This window comes from Paramisgurnus dabryanus, chromosome 24 (assembly GCF_030506205.2).
Source record: "Paramisgurnus dabryanus chromosome 24, PD_genome_1.1, whole genome shotgun sequence".
Lineage (NCBI taxonomy): Eukaryota > Metazoa > Chordata > Actinopteri > Cypriniformes > Cobitidae > Paramisgurnus > Paramisgurnus dabryanus.
This window is the reverse complement of record NC_133360.1, coordinates 26,970,735-26,987,537: the sequence shown is the minus strand read 5'-3', so window position 1 is coordinate 26,987,537 and position 16,803 is coordinate 26,970,735. Positions and strand designations below refer to the sequence as shown.

At 39.9% G+C, this 16,803-nt stretch overlaps 1 long non-coding RNA gene across 1 annotated transcript; it reads left to right on the top strand.

The window, feature by feature from the left end:
* The first annotated feature begins 2,487 nt into the window (after positions 1-2,487).
* LOC135741110 (uncharacterized) lies at positions 2,488-15,573 on the top strand. Its single transcript, XR_010529335.2, has 4 exons — positions 2,488-2,531; positions 3,551-3,686; positions 5,125-5,218; positions 13,952-15,573. It is a non-coding gene; the product is annotated as an uncharacterized lncRNA (long non-coding RNA).
* Positions 15,574-16,803: the final 1,230 nt, after the last annotated feature.

The following is a 16,803-nucleotide window of genomic DNA, read 5'->3' as shown; positions in this document are numbered from 1 at the left end:
TAAACTTGAATGATAAACTTGACAATAACTTACTAGACTAGCAGAGTACACATGGGTAAGAACACCACCCCCTTCAATACGATACAAATTTGCATCCAATCGACCTCAATCTTGTTGATTTAGGTGTTTACATGAAGGCTTTTCTTTTTTTTCTTTTTTTCTTTTTTGTTATATCAATAGTGAGGTTAGGAGAGGAATGAAAAGTACAGGGAGGAGAGAGGGGTATGAGATCGGCAAATAACCACGAGTGATGAATCAATCTCGGGTCACCGAAAGCGCAAAAGCACCACATGTTGGAGCGCTGCCCACCACACCATCAGCTCCAACTACATGAAGGCTTTTCAATACGATTACAAACGGACGTATCTAGTGGTGTCTCTTTCTTTCTTACTCTGTTCTCTATAGTATCAGGTAATATCTCATACACATTGGAAACAGTTCATTGTATTATTTAACATTTCATGCATTTATAGTGTAACCAATACAGTTTTGTTATTAAAGCATTTAATTTACAAATCTGTTGTTTAGTTTTGATTTAATGCTACTACTTAAACTCTACATATTGCATTACAATATATATATACTCTAGCAATGCTCTCCCACATATTTTGCTATCATAACTGCGCTTATTTCCATTTAAAAAGGGTGATAATTGACAAGAAGTTCTTGCTGTCAACATTTCTCAGTCATTTCAGTGTTCCTACAGACTGAACCACTGTAGTAAATCCACCCTTACAAACACAAAGCAGTAAATTACATGTAAAGCGTCTGTGGGAAGACAACTTTGTGGTTACATTCTGGGCTCTCCAGCTTGTCTTTAACTACACTGTCAGAAAAATTATTTCTTCATTTGAACTATTTACATACCTCAGATGTATCAATATGTACCTTTGATATACTTATATGCACTGTTTAGGTAGAAATAAAGTTTACTTTTGAAAGTGCACTGCCCCGGTGACAGCTTCTACATTTTCTTGTTTGAATAATTAAGGTTTGTATGACTCTTGTCTTATATCACTGTCTTAATGCAGTAAACAACACTGATGCTTTTCCCAAATGTCCAACAAGCACAAAACTGTCGTCTACTCAAAAGTGTTCATACCTTGAATGTGTATCAGCAGGATCAATGATGAGAGTCTGAAGTTCATGATGTAGTTTTGTAGAAAGTCACATAAGACCCAAAACTCTTTTCTTATTCCTGAGAGAAAACAAAGGTAACGCTTTAGATTACAGCCCGGAAAGTACTGCGTAAGTACAGCGAATTTACAGCGTATGTTTCTGTAATTATAGTGTACTTATGAAGTAGGTACGTGTAATTATAAGGGAACAATTTATAATATTTGGGAAATAAAGGGGTAACAACCAGGATATATGCAGTAAAGTACTGCGTAAGTTCAGCGAATTTACAGCATACATTTCTGTAATTATAGTATACTTCCCAGCGGGAACCTTGATGTCAATTTGACGTCAAATATTAGGCAAGATTTGATCAAGATGCTGCAAAGCATCATTTCAAAGTTAGATTATACATTAAGTCCTTCTGGTGGTTAATTTGTGAAAATATGAGTTTTATTCCATACTGAAATTGATTATGTAAGTATACGGGCCAACATGTTTGACATTGAGTTGACGTCAAATCAACGTCATGTTAGGCGTTCAGTTGATGTCAAATTGACATCAAATTGATATCAATGTAAATTTAAAATAATAAAATAATTAACTGGGGCCTTAAAATGCATCCATTTGGCACATATGTTTTGAATCATATGTTGTTGGAATTCTGCATAAAAGTGGACTTCTGCAACTTCTGTGGGTAAAACAAATAACAAACAAAAAAAAACTATTTATGTGAATTACTGTTAATGAAATAATTAAGCGAACAGTAATTATTATATTTGACAAAAAAGGGCAGCATTTTTGCTGTAACCCCACATGAAGTACTTATTTTTTTTTTATCATTTTTTTTTTTAGTGATATTATATACTTTAAAATTAAAATACATTTGCTGTAATTGATAATGAAATTGTAATACCCTATAATGTAAGCATATAAAGTATTACAACTACATGGTAATTTATGGAAAATTTACATTAGTTAGTGAAAATGCTACATATTTTTAAATTATTTAAATTTTCTTGTCTTTAACTGATAGATGCAATGCTAGGGTTCTTAAAAAAAATCATATTTGTTTAAAAAAAAATTATTTTAATTATGAAAAATGTAGGACCTACAATGCCTATTTATATTCTCTATTCCTAATACCACCTGTAGATGGCGCCATAGCTTTTGGACATTCTTGGGTTTCTCTGCAGCTAAAGAATGGACTTCAACAATTTATTTATTTATTTTTGTGTGTAAATTGATGCAAACCTAGGATGACAATGTTATACATGTATACACGGAAAAACATAAAATAAAAAATATTTGGAAGATTTATGACGTTGATGACCGTTGAAACGCACGTCATCACGTCAGGCCAGCTGTGATGGAGGGAAGTCGAAGCAGGTCGAGAAAGTTGGCGCTTTTATCAGGTGAGTAATAAACATCTCATGAAATAAAACATAATTTGGTGACTTTAAAAACTTAGAAGATTGTGTTTTGATTAAATATTTGACGTTGCAATGATTAATTTGTTCTTTTTGTGAATTGAAATTACCCGTTAGTTAATGTAACATTACTGTGAAGGATTCTGAGGTAATTTAACAGAGTTAGATCCATTAAGCAGATAACTTGTTTTTTTTTAAATGTCTACGATTTTGAAATGTCGCGAGGAATGTTAGTTTTACAGTTTTTGTTCGTAATAAAAGTGATTCAAAAAATTGTCCACTAAAGTTGGATGCGAAATTAATATGACGTAGCGTAGGCAACATCATTGTTTTGCTTTATCAGTGCAGTTGGATCGTTGAATCGGTAAGTTAGGCTATACTGTAACTGTACACAGCGAGTTCCCCAGTACGACGTTCTCGCACACGAATGACATTTGAACCGCTTCATTTAAGCTATTGAACTTTTCAGTCATATGTCGTGTTGGTAGTAAAAAATCTTGTGAAGGTGGTGAAAAAGGTAGTAAATTCATCTCTATGATTCCTGAATATACCCTGATTGAATCATTTAAAATAAACCACAGAGATTGCAAGATGTGAATGAGCTTTGATCATTTAGTAAAACTGGTTAAATCAGTTGGCCATTGTGGGCTAAAAAGTTAGTTAAAGGTGATAAAAAGCTTTATTTTATTAAAAACATTCCTGTTTGGTAAAATAATTAATGTTTTATATACATTTTTACTTAATAATTGTCATTTTAATCAAATTTTATTAGAAATAATAAGTTGAAGTCACTTTGGGTAAGCCACTTAAAGGTACGGTAGGCCTACGTGTGTGTACAAGTTAAGATCAGGATGACACCACCTCCGCCTAGTTTTATGCCACGAAAAACCCTGAAAATAAACCTTATGAATGTAAAATGACTCGTCTAAGGTCAGTTTTAGGAGATGTAAGCTGCTGCTCATTCCACCTGATATTTAACACCCTGTCTCTCTTGTCTTTGTCAGATCGTTTGTTTGGAGTCTCTGTTTGTTCCAGCCATTGTGTTCCTTCATGCTCCTCCAGAGACTACTATCCGGATTGTCCGTGCCAGTGTTGTGACTCTTGCATCTTTCACCGTGTGATGTTGTCCGGGGCCCGAGGGTGAGTGGGTGCTCTGAATCTTTCCCTGTGATTTGCTTATCCAGGGTTTTTTCCTCCCTTGTATGTTGTTAGCCTATATGTGCTGTTTGGTGTAACAATGGACCGAGTTCCACATAGGGCTGTCGCGGTAACCGCAATCCTGTATTTCCGCACTGCTGAGAAGCTTAACCGCATGAATGACACGTAACCGCAACAACCGCGCTTTTCACATTAAATTCATATATAGCTATGCCCTTCTTGTTTTTCACATCATACATGTATAATAAAGGCCAAATAGATTGTCAAGAGTTAAGAGAGTAACTTGTTTTTCGTAAATTTCAATTCAAAATGTAATACTATACTATTCATATTTCGTTAAATCATACAGTGAATGTGTGAAAGAAGTGAAACTAAGATGACAGAATAGCTGCGTCGTCTGCATCTAGATGCAGTTATAAAGATTAAAATTACTTTAATTTAACTGATCAACACAAATACAAAGCACCATAATATAACTGATTGCTTACCAGCATTAAAACCACTTAAAATAAAATCATTTAGTTTTTTTCTTTGTGTATCTACAGCGTCCGCTCCGTGGATGAGGAAACTGCAGCCATTAATGCCGGTTGCTTTATTATTAACTGACTGAACACTTGACTCTTACCTGGACATTTAGATATTAAAGTTTTTTGTCACCAGTCTCTGCCTGAAACATTAGAAACATTGATGATCATCTGCCGACCTGATTGTTTCTGCACGTCCTCTATTTTACAGAGAGTTCGCTTAATTAACGGCTTTTCGTTCAGTCCGCGTGAGCTAAACATTTTTGTTCTGTAATTTGTTCTCGCATAGGCTATATTTCTACATATTTTCGACCAAGTTACACTCGGAATATAATTTAAGTTGTTATAGATAGCATTTAAGCTTGATCTGAAATTATGACAAATCAGTCTAAAAATGATCTATCCAGATTAAATTAGCCAAAACAATGATTTATTCGTTTTCATACTTAATAGATACAAGTTAATTTATCTACTAATATACTATTGAAATTGCCAAAAATAAATATTCATTGCCTTCTATATTGCATTCGTTTTGTACATTTACAGGTGCATAAATACGGTCTAATTTACATGTATTTTTAAGACACTGCTTTGTTTTGTATTTGCCGATGCTATGTAAATTTGCACTTAAAAAAACTTCTTGTTAAGAAATTGTTCTTCAATTTATTTTAGTTTTTTCAAAAAATATATTTATATAATAGTATAGCTTGTTAATCTTTTTCTCATAACGGAAAGACATTTAAAACCGCATAGCGCGCTAGTGAGCCACGCAAAATCACTGCAAGGGAAATCCCTTCACCACGACAGCCCTAGCTCCACATCTTTCCCCTCACCAAACACATAAATACGATTACTGTTATCATGTATATAATTGGTTGTCTTTTTTCTTTTATCAGAGTTCTTACAAACAGATTGATGGCAACAATGTACATGGATGGTTCAGGGGTGAAGAAGGCCTTTAAAAAACACGGCTATGTTGTGTTATAATAGGTACTACATTACTTCTTTTGTATGATTAGATGATGTACTGTTGTGTGTCTATTCAGTGTTACCCATTGTGCGGCAGACTTTTATCCATCACAGATGGACAGTGGCTATACTGTAGGGGTGTAATAATTAATTGTACAATTATTATGCCCAGTTCCCTTTCAATACGGTTCACTTCGCATTGCGTCAGTTTAGCTGACGCTATGGGGGGGAAACTCCTGTTTACTCCGTGACTGAAGCCTATTGGTTAACGTCTGTGCAAAGTACAGACCAATGACGTTTGAACCCGCGCGCGGGATGCACACGTCCTTATATAAGCGCGGTTCAATCGTCAGGAGCTCATTATTTTCTCCTTCAGCGCGAACCTCTCGCTGCTCCAAAGAAAAGAAGAAGCCTTACCTCGCCGTTGACAAAAGCCCTGCAGCGGAGTCCAGGCCTAGCATCTTCCCCTGCCGTTTTCCGGCTGAGAACCGAAGATAGCAGAGTCCAGGTCTAGCGTCTTCCCCTGCCGCTTTCCGGCCGAGAACCGAAGATAGCCTTTGCTTGCCGTGGTACGAGCCCTGTGCAGCGGACACACGCCTGACGAGGTCTCCCCTGCGGCCGCCCGGTAAGATCAATATTTTTAATATAAAGCTATAAGCTAAAAGAGCAGGCGCTGTTGTAATAGCGTCCAGCACAGCGGCTCGGTGAGCCTCTCTGCTATGAATTTCCTCCGAGCGCGTTACCGGTCTGGCACCTCCCACGCCAGGACCGCGCTTATGCTTTGGTTGTCTTATCCATGTTTCGTGCTCCCCTTGCTGTTCCTCTCTCGCCGAGATGAACACACGGCGAGCCATGAGACTAGATGGATGCATAGACAAGCACACACGGACTAACCCCCCTGTGTTCTGTCACACCGCAACCGTTCATGCTTACAGAGTCCCTTCGCTCCTCTCACATTCAGTGGCGAGATCTCTGGCACATATATTAATCCCCCGAGTGCATCGGGTGATACCGTTCATACGACGCATGGCTATTCTGTCTGTGTTGCTGCTCCCCTCTGCCGTTCCTCTCTTGTTGAGATGAACAAGCGGGGAACCGTAGAACTGGATGCATACGACAAGCATACACGGGCGGTCTGCCCCTGTTCTCTGTCATAGCACAGCCACTCGTGCTCCACGCTCGCGGAGTCCCTCGCCCCTTTCCCCACAGTGGTGAGGTCTCTTAACGGCTTAGTTAGCACGCGGTATTACGGCTCACTGCCTCTAAATGCAGCTGTCTAGTGTTCAACGATTACAGAGCTTCATGCCCCTCCCCTCCTGGAGCGGCGCGATCTCATTCGTCTGCTCGATAGGGCGGATTCGCCGCTATTGGAGCACCAAGAACACTTATTATAAGAGAGCTTCATGCCCCTCCCCTCCTGGAGCGGCACAATCTCATTCGTCTGCTCGATAAGGCGGACACGCCTCTATTGGAGCGCTAAAACACTTATTATAGAGCTTTACTGGCCTGAGCCTGTCTCACTTCGGATAGCTCACTGTTCGTCTGCCCGGTCATTTCTCTCTGGTTTAGACGGAATCAGAGGCAGAACGAATTTGTTTATAATATACTGAGGCCTGAATACCTCCCTTTATTCAGTCCCGTCCTATATCAGTGCGCTGAATATTAGTACATTCTTATATACCCGGTTTTTCTGCCCTTTTAATAAACGGCAAAACCGCGGGCCTCACGGCAGACTTCCTCTCTGCGATGGGTTCAGTCTGACATTAAACCACCTAGACATACTGCTCTGCTCCGTGAGCCGTTCGGTCACCGTCACTACTGAGGCTTGTGCACCTGAACGGGTGAGCTCTGGTCTCCGCAGCACAGCTGCATCAACAGAGAACGAAACTGTCTGGGAGAAAGGGTTAAGTCGCGCCAAGGCTGGACTGCCCTGAAATGTTTTCTGTGTGCTGTTTATCAAAACATACTGTGTAATACTGTCGGTTATGCGACCTCACTATAGTGGCGAACGGTATTTAATTCCTCTAAAAAGAGTAATTTCCGTGCTTAGTATACTGTGTATTGACACCCACGGTTGTACGGTGTCTCTAAACACTTTATCGCCTTACTGACAAGCAATCAGTAATACGCACACATGGCCCGCTGTCCATAATTCTATCGACGCTTGCCGAAAAACCCCCGGATTGCCCATATACTGTGTATTGACACCCCACGACTGTTCGGTGTCTCTAACACCTTTCTGCCAAATTCGCTCGCAGCCGAAAAAACCCCGGTTTGGCCATATACTGTGTATTGACACCCCATGACTGTACGGTGTCTCTAACACCTTTCTGCCAATTTCGCTCGCAGCCCGCCTCAGTTTCGCCCGCCTCAGTCTTACGGCTGTTATTCTCTCTTCCTAGAGAGACGACAGCCTCAGACTTTTGCATGGCTCCAAGCGTTTGAATCGCGCCCTCTCCGGACGGCCACTCAAAGGCTTACAGCCAAGCGGTTTATGACGTTTTTCGGCCATATAGCTGATTTATATTAGCGGATCCGAAGACGCTCACACCTCCGCTCCAATACTCGGAGATATTAAGGGTAATATCAACCTCAAGTGAGCTTGCTACCCGCCACAATAAGTTTCAAAGCTCAAAGCGTGCGCACAGTCAGACGCGCGCAGCATCTCGTTTAGGACGGACACACGTACCCCTCTAACGAGCCTCAGAAAGCTGAATATCGTGGCATTCTGTTCATAAGTCCACTTCAGTTTGACTAAGCAAAGGTCCCGCCCCGAGCTGACGGCCGGGACGCTTATGCTTAAGTTACACACGGCTGCATGAAGTGCTGTCATTACGAGCTAGCCCAGCATCTGCTGTGGGTTGAACACGCTTTACGACGGCAATCAGCCTTCGGCGCGTGGAACGCCGTTTGTCTCATATCAATCACCTTGTACTGCGAATACGGTACATTAAGGGGATGATTTAGCACTGCAGCACTCTCGACCGTGTTATTGTGATAATGCGGTCGGGCAAACTACGGTGGTTTCATTATTTACCGAACCAGACTGAGATCTCGCCCCCTGAACAAGCTGACGAGTCATCTCCTTTATAAACTCATTGCATCGCTTTATAAGCTATGTTCAATCAGAGTGATACGCATCTCATGCTTAAACTACCAAGATTCAAAATATTAACCTGCCTTATGACACATTGACGCAAGCTGCTAGGACCCCTTTCACGAGGCGTCCTTATGCAAAGTCTGATTCATTCTGTCTAGTGACATTGAAAGTCTAAACCCCCCGCGAATCGTGGGTGGAACACTTTTCTCCTCACTACAGAGGCACGGCGGCTCTCTGCCCTACCTATATCTATGTGGCCGTGATAACAGCGAACCACGCTTTTACGACCGACCATTCATTTAATTCACAAGCCTGTCATCTCTCAGATGCGGACGGCGGCGGTAACAGCGAACCATGCTTTTACGGCTGGCCATTCACTTTATTCATAAGCCTGTCATTTCTCAGATGCGGACGGTGCCCGAGGCACAGCGCTCTGGAACTGTCCAAGGTCCTGTATGACAGATACGTCTGACGTACATCAGACGATCAGCTGTTCATCTGCGTCACAGATCACTCACTAGAGCACCTGTCAATACAGGTTATTTATGGATCTTTGACGTTATCACCTCTGTGACAATTATGCTCACTTGTCTTAGAGCATGGGCATGGTCTTAGAGGTTTCTCATTTGACAATTGTGACATGGCCGGCTGGTCCCCGCCGTCCACGTTGTCAGTTTACAGCTTCGACATCCCTGCTTCGCGCACTACTGAGGTTTGTTGCATTAAAGGTGCGCCCATTAGCTCACCTGTATGCACGATATGGTTTTTAGTTATATGCGTCCACTGTGTGCTTAGAGAAGCTCACATGTACACGCTATAACATTTTGGTATACAATAAGATGCGCTTGGAAAAGCGTTGGGTGCCCACCGTTATGTTCATCAATCATATCTGTACACATTCACGGCGCGTTCTGTGCACTGATTTATCTATACGCATTCACGGTGCACTGAAGACTTCACCCGTGTGCGCACAATTTATTATCAGAACACATGACGGCGCGCTCGAGAATCTTGCCGGCCTGTGCATTATAACACTCTGATTCATCTATATGCATTCACGATGTATTCAAGTGTTCACCTGTGCCCGTGCAATTTATAGTCAATACACATTTACGGCGCGCTTGGAAAGCTCACCGATCTGTGCACTATAATACTACCTATATGCATCCCGATGCGCTCGAGGGCGCACCTGGGTTCACACTATTGTGGTATCTGTATAATCCAACGCTACGAACCGTTCTGCCGCATATTATAGTCAGATCGGCCGTTCGTGAGCTTCGCAGATCACTCACTACACGTATGTCTGTTGCTAACAGTGGTTATTTAGATGTATCGTTGAAACCATCGCACTGGCTCACGCCCCTCTATGAGCTATGTCCTATATAGAGCCCACTCTGTGCGAGTTTGGCTTCTTCATGAACTTGGTCTACAGGGGTATCTATATTTGATATCTGCTATGCGGCCGGCTGGTCTTCGCCGTCTACGTTGTCAGATTGTACAGCTTAGACGTCCCTGCCCTACGAGCGCAGGTTCTCTCGGCTCAATCATGCACGCTCATGCGTTTTATGTGTACACCACGGTGCGCTTAGCGAGCTCACCAACGTGACTCTGAATTTACTTATCTCGCACAGCCTCGGCGCGCTCGGTACCTCGCCGTCTTGTGCTATGTTATGTGCCCCCGGTGCGTTTAAAACCCCACTGTGTGCGCGTCAACAATTTATATGGTGCTTACACATTTGCTTTAAAGCGGTGAATATGCCGGGTATAGGGCCACACGCAGTGTCTCTCCGGTAAGGCACTTCAGTACGTTGTGTATGCACGGCGTGATGGGATTACGTTCCCCCATAGCGTCAGCTAAACTGACGCAATGCGAAGTGAACCATATTGAAAGGGAACGCTTAGGTTACTCACGTAACCCCGTTTCCCTGAAATAACGGGAACGAAGCATTGCGTCTCTTGCCGTGCTACAAACGTCTACTCAGCGAGTGTTATTCGGCTGCGCGCTTCAGTCGAATAATAATAACGATTGAACCGCGCTTATATAAGGACGTGTGCATCCCGCGCGCGGGTTCAAACGTCATTGGTCTGTACTTTGTACAGACGTTAACCAATAGGCTTCAGTCACGGAGTAAACAGGAGTTTCCCCCCATAGCGTCAGCTAAATTGACGCCATGCTTCGTTCCCGTTATTTCAGGAAACCGGGGTTACGTGAGTAACCTAAGCGTTTCTCAATAAGTTATGGTCAAATGCTGCCACATCCAAAAGCCAGAGGGCGCTCTCATGCATAAACTCAAAATATGTTATATATGTTATTTATCTACAAATGTTCAGACAATATTAAAAGCACAGGTTTTAAAAGTGTGATATCTGTTATACCTATGCCACCTTTAGTTAAAGGTCACGTTCTTCTATATCCCTTTTTTTAAACCCTAGTTAGTTTGTAATGTTGCTATACAGGGCTCAAAATTAACTTTTTTATTTGGTAGCACTGGTGCTCCCAACTTTAAAGAGTTAGGAGCACCAGCAAAAATTTAGGCGCATCCATCCAAAAATTAAAGGCACCAAAACTACAATGTATATGTTAATAGATTTATTTTATAAAAAATAAAACGCCACCATGGCCAGCATTTAAAATTTGGTCTTCTATTTATTTTATTTCATTTTATTTTTTGCTGCATAGATTCCAAAATTAATACCCAAATGTTGTTGAAATAGTATAGCAATAATAATTTAACAATTACAGGTAAAATGATTAAGATTACAATAGAAAATCTAGCAAACACGTAAAACACTGATTAATTGGGACATTACAAAAGTGACCTTAATAAAGAAGGCTAATATATATATATTGGTATTGATAACTGCAATACCAGGATGCTATTACTACTAAATAGGCAATGTTTTAAAAAATACTATAAAAACATACCATCAACATTGTCGTGTTCCACATCAACATGGACCACAAGGATGTATGTCGGATGTCCATTCACCAGCGCATGCGCACATACACAATCAAACACTCTTTGACAGACAGGTCGGTGTTTAAGCAAGGTTAGGCGCTTAAAATGTTTTGATTCCACCACCAACGCCGTTTTAAAGGATTTACAGTAAACACAGTAACGTTAAGTTACATCGAGCCATTCTCATAGCGGAGCCACTCGTAATCTTGAAGCCACTTTCTCTGAAAGGTTTAACGGCAAGTCTTATCTTCCGGTGGTGGAGTCGCATTTGAATCCGGATCGTCGTCATTAATTACAGTAGTAACATTGGCTGTAGTCGGCTCGTTCTCGTCACGCTCGCGGACGGTTCGTCTTTCACATTTTCGCGCTTCACGTACCAACGTAGCACGGCAACAAGGAATGACTGACGCCTATTTTTAGCCAATCTGCGGTCTTCATTAAACGCAAGAACTTAATGGTGAAATTTGATTGGTTATGTAACGTTGGAGAACACTGAACCTGGAACAGCAGCACGCAGCATCACAATCTAAATCAAGTCGCACCACACAACAAAATGGGCAGTCGCACAAATGCTCCCAAATATATTTTAAGGTGGCACAGATTAAATTTCGGTCGCATATGCGACCAAAATAGTCGCAATTTCGAGCCCTGCTATAATAGCATTAATAATACTTGTAAAATGATGAAGCTCAAAGTTCACTCCCAGGTGATATATTTTCTTTAACAGAATTCCTCTGAATACCTCAAAGCCTACAGCGAACGGCCGGTTTGGACTTTAGCCCTCTACTTCCCGCTTTAATGACCTCAGTAGAATTTTTTTTTTACTAAACTCCGCCCACAGGAATACGTCAGTCATCTGCTTAGCTAACGGCAAGCTATGCTGCTATCGAATCACAACACACTAAACAAACTACACAATCAGATAGGGCTGGGCGATAAATCGATTTTATCGATTAACTCGAATGTGTAGTTTAACATCGATTTGTTTGAATTAAATCGGTTTCCTCTTTAACATCCGCTAACACTCCCCTCTGTGCTCCCGTAGTTCCGAGTGGGCTCAGCCCTCCCCCGCACGTTTGCCATAGAGATACCAGGGCTTGCAAAATTTTTTAATCCCTGATAGCCCTTCGGGCAGGCACTCTTTCATTTTTGGTAGCCCGAAATGAATTCAAGTAGCCCGAATAAAAAATACACTGTTTAATGTAGAATATTGATAAATCCTGGATTTCCATGTAAGCCAACTATTTCTGCCCATCCCCAGCTAACAATTTGGTACCCCAAACGTTCCCCTAACATTAGTTTTTGGTTTCTAGAATGTTATTTTCCAAGGTTTTTGTTTAATAGCAAGGAATGTTTTCTTAAAGAAAATAAACATTCCCCTACTGTTATTTTTAGGTTATTTTAACATTCCCCTAACGTTAGAATTATTGAATGTTATATTACTGAATGTTATATTATATGAATGTATTATAACACAGGTTATTTTTAATTTAATTTAATATAATAAAATACCTCAACACATATTTAGATAACATGGTATTTTATCAAATATATAAACAACCAGTGACTTTAACACAATATAGAAGACTTAAAACAGATATTTATTAAAAAAGAATAAACATTTAATTCCCTTTAGGTTAACAGATCTTACCATAGCCGTTTATTTTCACTAGAATAATGTTAGACTCTGAGGTAAAACGAAATGACAAACACACATTCAATTCGCTTTAGGTAAATGTAATATCTTACCACTGCTGTTTAGTCACCTATCAAAAGCTTCTAACATTATATTCTCTTAATAGCATAGACGTGTCAAATCGATCGGAAATCACTCAAATATATTTTCCTTCTCATATATTTAAGTTACTACCTGAAGAAAGAAAAAAGAAACGCTAAAACAATGTTATTCTATGAGGTAATTTTTTTTTTAAATGACTTGAGTTCGCGCTGAGCACAAGAGCAGGCAGGTGCTTGTGAAGAGTGAAGCCGGGAGAAGCGCGTGCAGAGGGTCGCGTGCAGAGGGTGAGCATGTCACGCTTTCTGTTTGTGTGACTGTCACGTATTGGTTACTCAACTTTTTTGTCCTAATTTCTAACCATTGTCGCTTCGGTTTAGGGTTAGATTTACATAAAATTACATCCTTACCTAAACAAACTCTAACCCCAACAGGTGAAATCTGGTTAAAGTTTAGAAAATATAAAAGAATAAGCCTTGTATCTTTTTTTTATAAACCAATACTTAAAGTGACAAATACTTAAAGTGACATATAACACAAGCACCAAATCTAACCCTAAACCAAAGCGACAATGGTTTGAAAATAGGACAAAAAAGTTGAGTAACCAATACGTGACAGTGACACAAACAGAAAAGCGTGACATGCTCTTGCTCAAACACGGCAAAGCATGACATTTTCACGCTGCTCCATGCGTGAAATAGTCACGTAATTTCGTGATATAGGGTTGGTGTGTCTGTCTGTCTGTCTGTCTTGCACTCTTGATGCTTTAGAGTTTCACCCATTCATTCATGCTGTGCACTTTTTTATATCGTGGCTGATTTGTAAATTGTACACACACAAAAACATTTTTTTTTTCATATTTTCCCATTCATTTCCTATTATTGTACTAGTGTAACAAGTTTTTTCTTTTTTGACATTCTGCTAAATATATAAATATTTCTCTACTTGTGTGATTACAGGTGGCAATTGCATCAGAGGGAGAAGACTTCACAGTGCCTCCCTATACATGGATGTCAGCTGACGTCAATCACTTGTCTTCCGCCATTTTGAGGACCTGAAGTGGTCGCAAAAGAACTAGAAGCTATGCCTTCAATATGCTGTGAGCATCAAAATCGCTATTTTAACAACACTAAGAAGGCTCAACACAACATGATATTTTGCTCGAAGTATCGCCTATGTCTCTACACGTGAACTCGAGCATTGAGAACATTGTTTGTGAACACAGAGTTAACTAAAAAGAAGGTTTTGAACAACTCACTTTGGATGATTTGGCGTCCGCTCGCCGCTTTCTTCCCAGTCAAGATGTATCGATCTCCAATTGCGACGTAAGGAGGGAGGAGAGTAAAGATGATATCTCCTAAAGCATAGTTCCTTAAAAATGCACGGATAAGTCGTTGTTTTGTTGCAAGTGAAAAACAATAATGACCTTCTAGTTGAAAAAGGAGCCTTATATGAGATTCATTCATTCGCATTCGGAAATCGATTATTTACGTCTGGCAGAGATGACGAGCGGACACCATAACAGCCAAAGTCAGTTGTACAAAACCTTTCTTTTTAGTAAACTCTGTGTACAAAAACAATGTTCTCAATGCCCGCGTTCATGTGTAGAGATCCAGGTGATACTTCGAGCAAAGTTTCATGTTGTGTCGCGCCTTCTTATGTTGTAAAATAGTGGTAGTTCGGTAGCAGCGGACAGCGGCTGGAAGAACGCATCAGGGATCGAGAAGGCATAACACCCTAACCAAGATATATTTTTTTAAAGTAGCGTTTATTTTCATGACAGTCAAGATGCGACATGTTGTCTTTCGTAGCTTTTTACTGTATCCATAAGAATCATAGACAGTAAAAGATAAGAAATCCGTAAGTCGTAGCAAGGTAGCCAATGCTTGTCAATAGCCTACTGGTACTCGGTAGGTCCTCAAGATGGCGGCATGACGTAAAAGGTCACATGACTGAAATCTATCTATACTGCAGGGACAACCTTGCAGTCATATGCAAAGGATTTGCTGAAATTTCTTTCATCCTGCCCCCAGCTGAAATCGAAAATTGAAAAAATGAAGGCAGGAAACAAGCGGTTGCCTATAAAAAAAACAAATTTAGGGGTTAATTATTTTCAAATAATTAAATTGATGTTCTTTTGTTAAATTGTTCATTCATCGTTAGTTGTTTTGACAGTTTCTTGTTATTCTTTTAAAATTGTTAGTATTTAATATGTTATAGTTTGGATAAATATTTTTGTTTTAAATAAACTTGTTTTGGGTTAAATTAAGGTGTTTCTACTATGCTTTTAAATTTGTAATTTAGTTTTTTGTTGATAACTTTGGCTGAAATTAGGTTTATCTACACCAGTACTCTAGTATTGAATTTACCCTATAACTACACAGAACAAGGGGGTAACAAGTGCCACTTTAATTTACAGCCCGCAGATGTCGTACTTACTCTGTAACTACGTGAAACAAAGGTGTAACAAGTGCCACTTTAATTTACAGCCCGCAGTTGTCATACTTACTCTGTAACTACGTGAAACAAAGGTGTAACAAGTGGCACTTTAATTTACAGCCCGCAGTTGTCGTACTTACTCTGTAACTACCTGAAACAAAGGTGTAACAAGTGCCACTTTAATTTACAGCCCGCAGATGCTGTACTTACTCTGTAACTACAGGAAACAAAGGTGTAACAAGAGCCACTTTAATTTACAGCCCGCAGATGCTGTACTTACTCTGTAACTACATGAAACAAAGGGGTAACAAGTGCCACTTTAATTTACAGCCCGCAGATGCTGTACTTACTCTGTAACTACAGGAAACAAAGGTGTAACAAGTGCCACTTTAATTTACAGCCCGCAGATGCTGTACTTACTCTGTAACTACGTGAAACAAAGGGGTAACAAGTGCCACTTTAATTTACAGCCCGCAGATGCCGTATTTACTATGTAACTACATGAAACAAGGGGGTAACAAGTTTGACTTAGACTGTAACAACACAAAATATTGTATATTTACACAGTAACTACAGAAAATAGTTCTAGTTTTGCTTGCTTTGCTTTCACTATAGTTGCCTTGCCTATTTTTAATTTTGCTTGATGACCCAAAAAATTCCTGTACTCTTTTTCTTAAGGTAAGTAACCTTTGTAATATTAAAAATATAGGAATTTATAACTTCGTCACAATCCCCATTTCCATACTCTACCATCTGCATTCCTGTGCTTACTGATAGTGATCGCAGACTATTGTCACAGCTGTTTATTCAATACAGTGGGGGTTAAAGGTGTGGTCTTCTGATTGGTCAGTTTAAATGTATCATGTTAGGTTTAGTCACATGGTCAAGGGATAGAGAATAAAGGTCTTGGTTTTCATGAGCTCTGGGCTTTTGCCTTTTGGCATTTGCCTTTTGCTTGCTTCCCTCTGCTTTTCTTCTTTACCTGAGTTCTTGGGTTTAGGCCATTAAGATTCCAGTTCTAAATGGTGATTCTCTTTCATCTAAACTTTCTTTCTTTCTCTGTTCTCTATCTTATCAGGTAATATCTCACATACATTGGAAACAGTTAATTGTTTGTATTAAGTACCCTTTCATGCATTTATAGTGTAATCATTTCAATTGTTACTTTAAGTCAGTACTGTTACTAAACCTTTTCATTTACAAATCTGTTGTTAAGTTTTGATTTAGTGTTAATACTTAAACGCTAGATATTCCAATTTATATATTTATATTCTAGCAATGCTCTCCCACATATCTTGCTATTATAACTGCACTTATTTCCGTCGTTAGTAGGTTGCAGAAGGGTGATAATTGACCAGAACTACACAGTTTT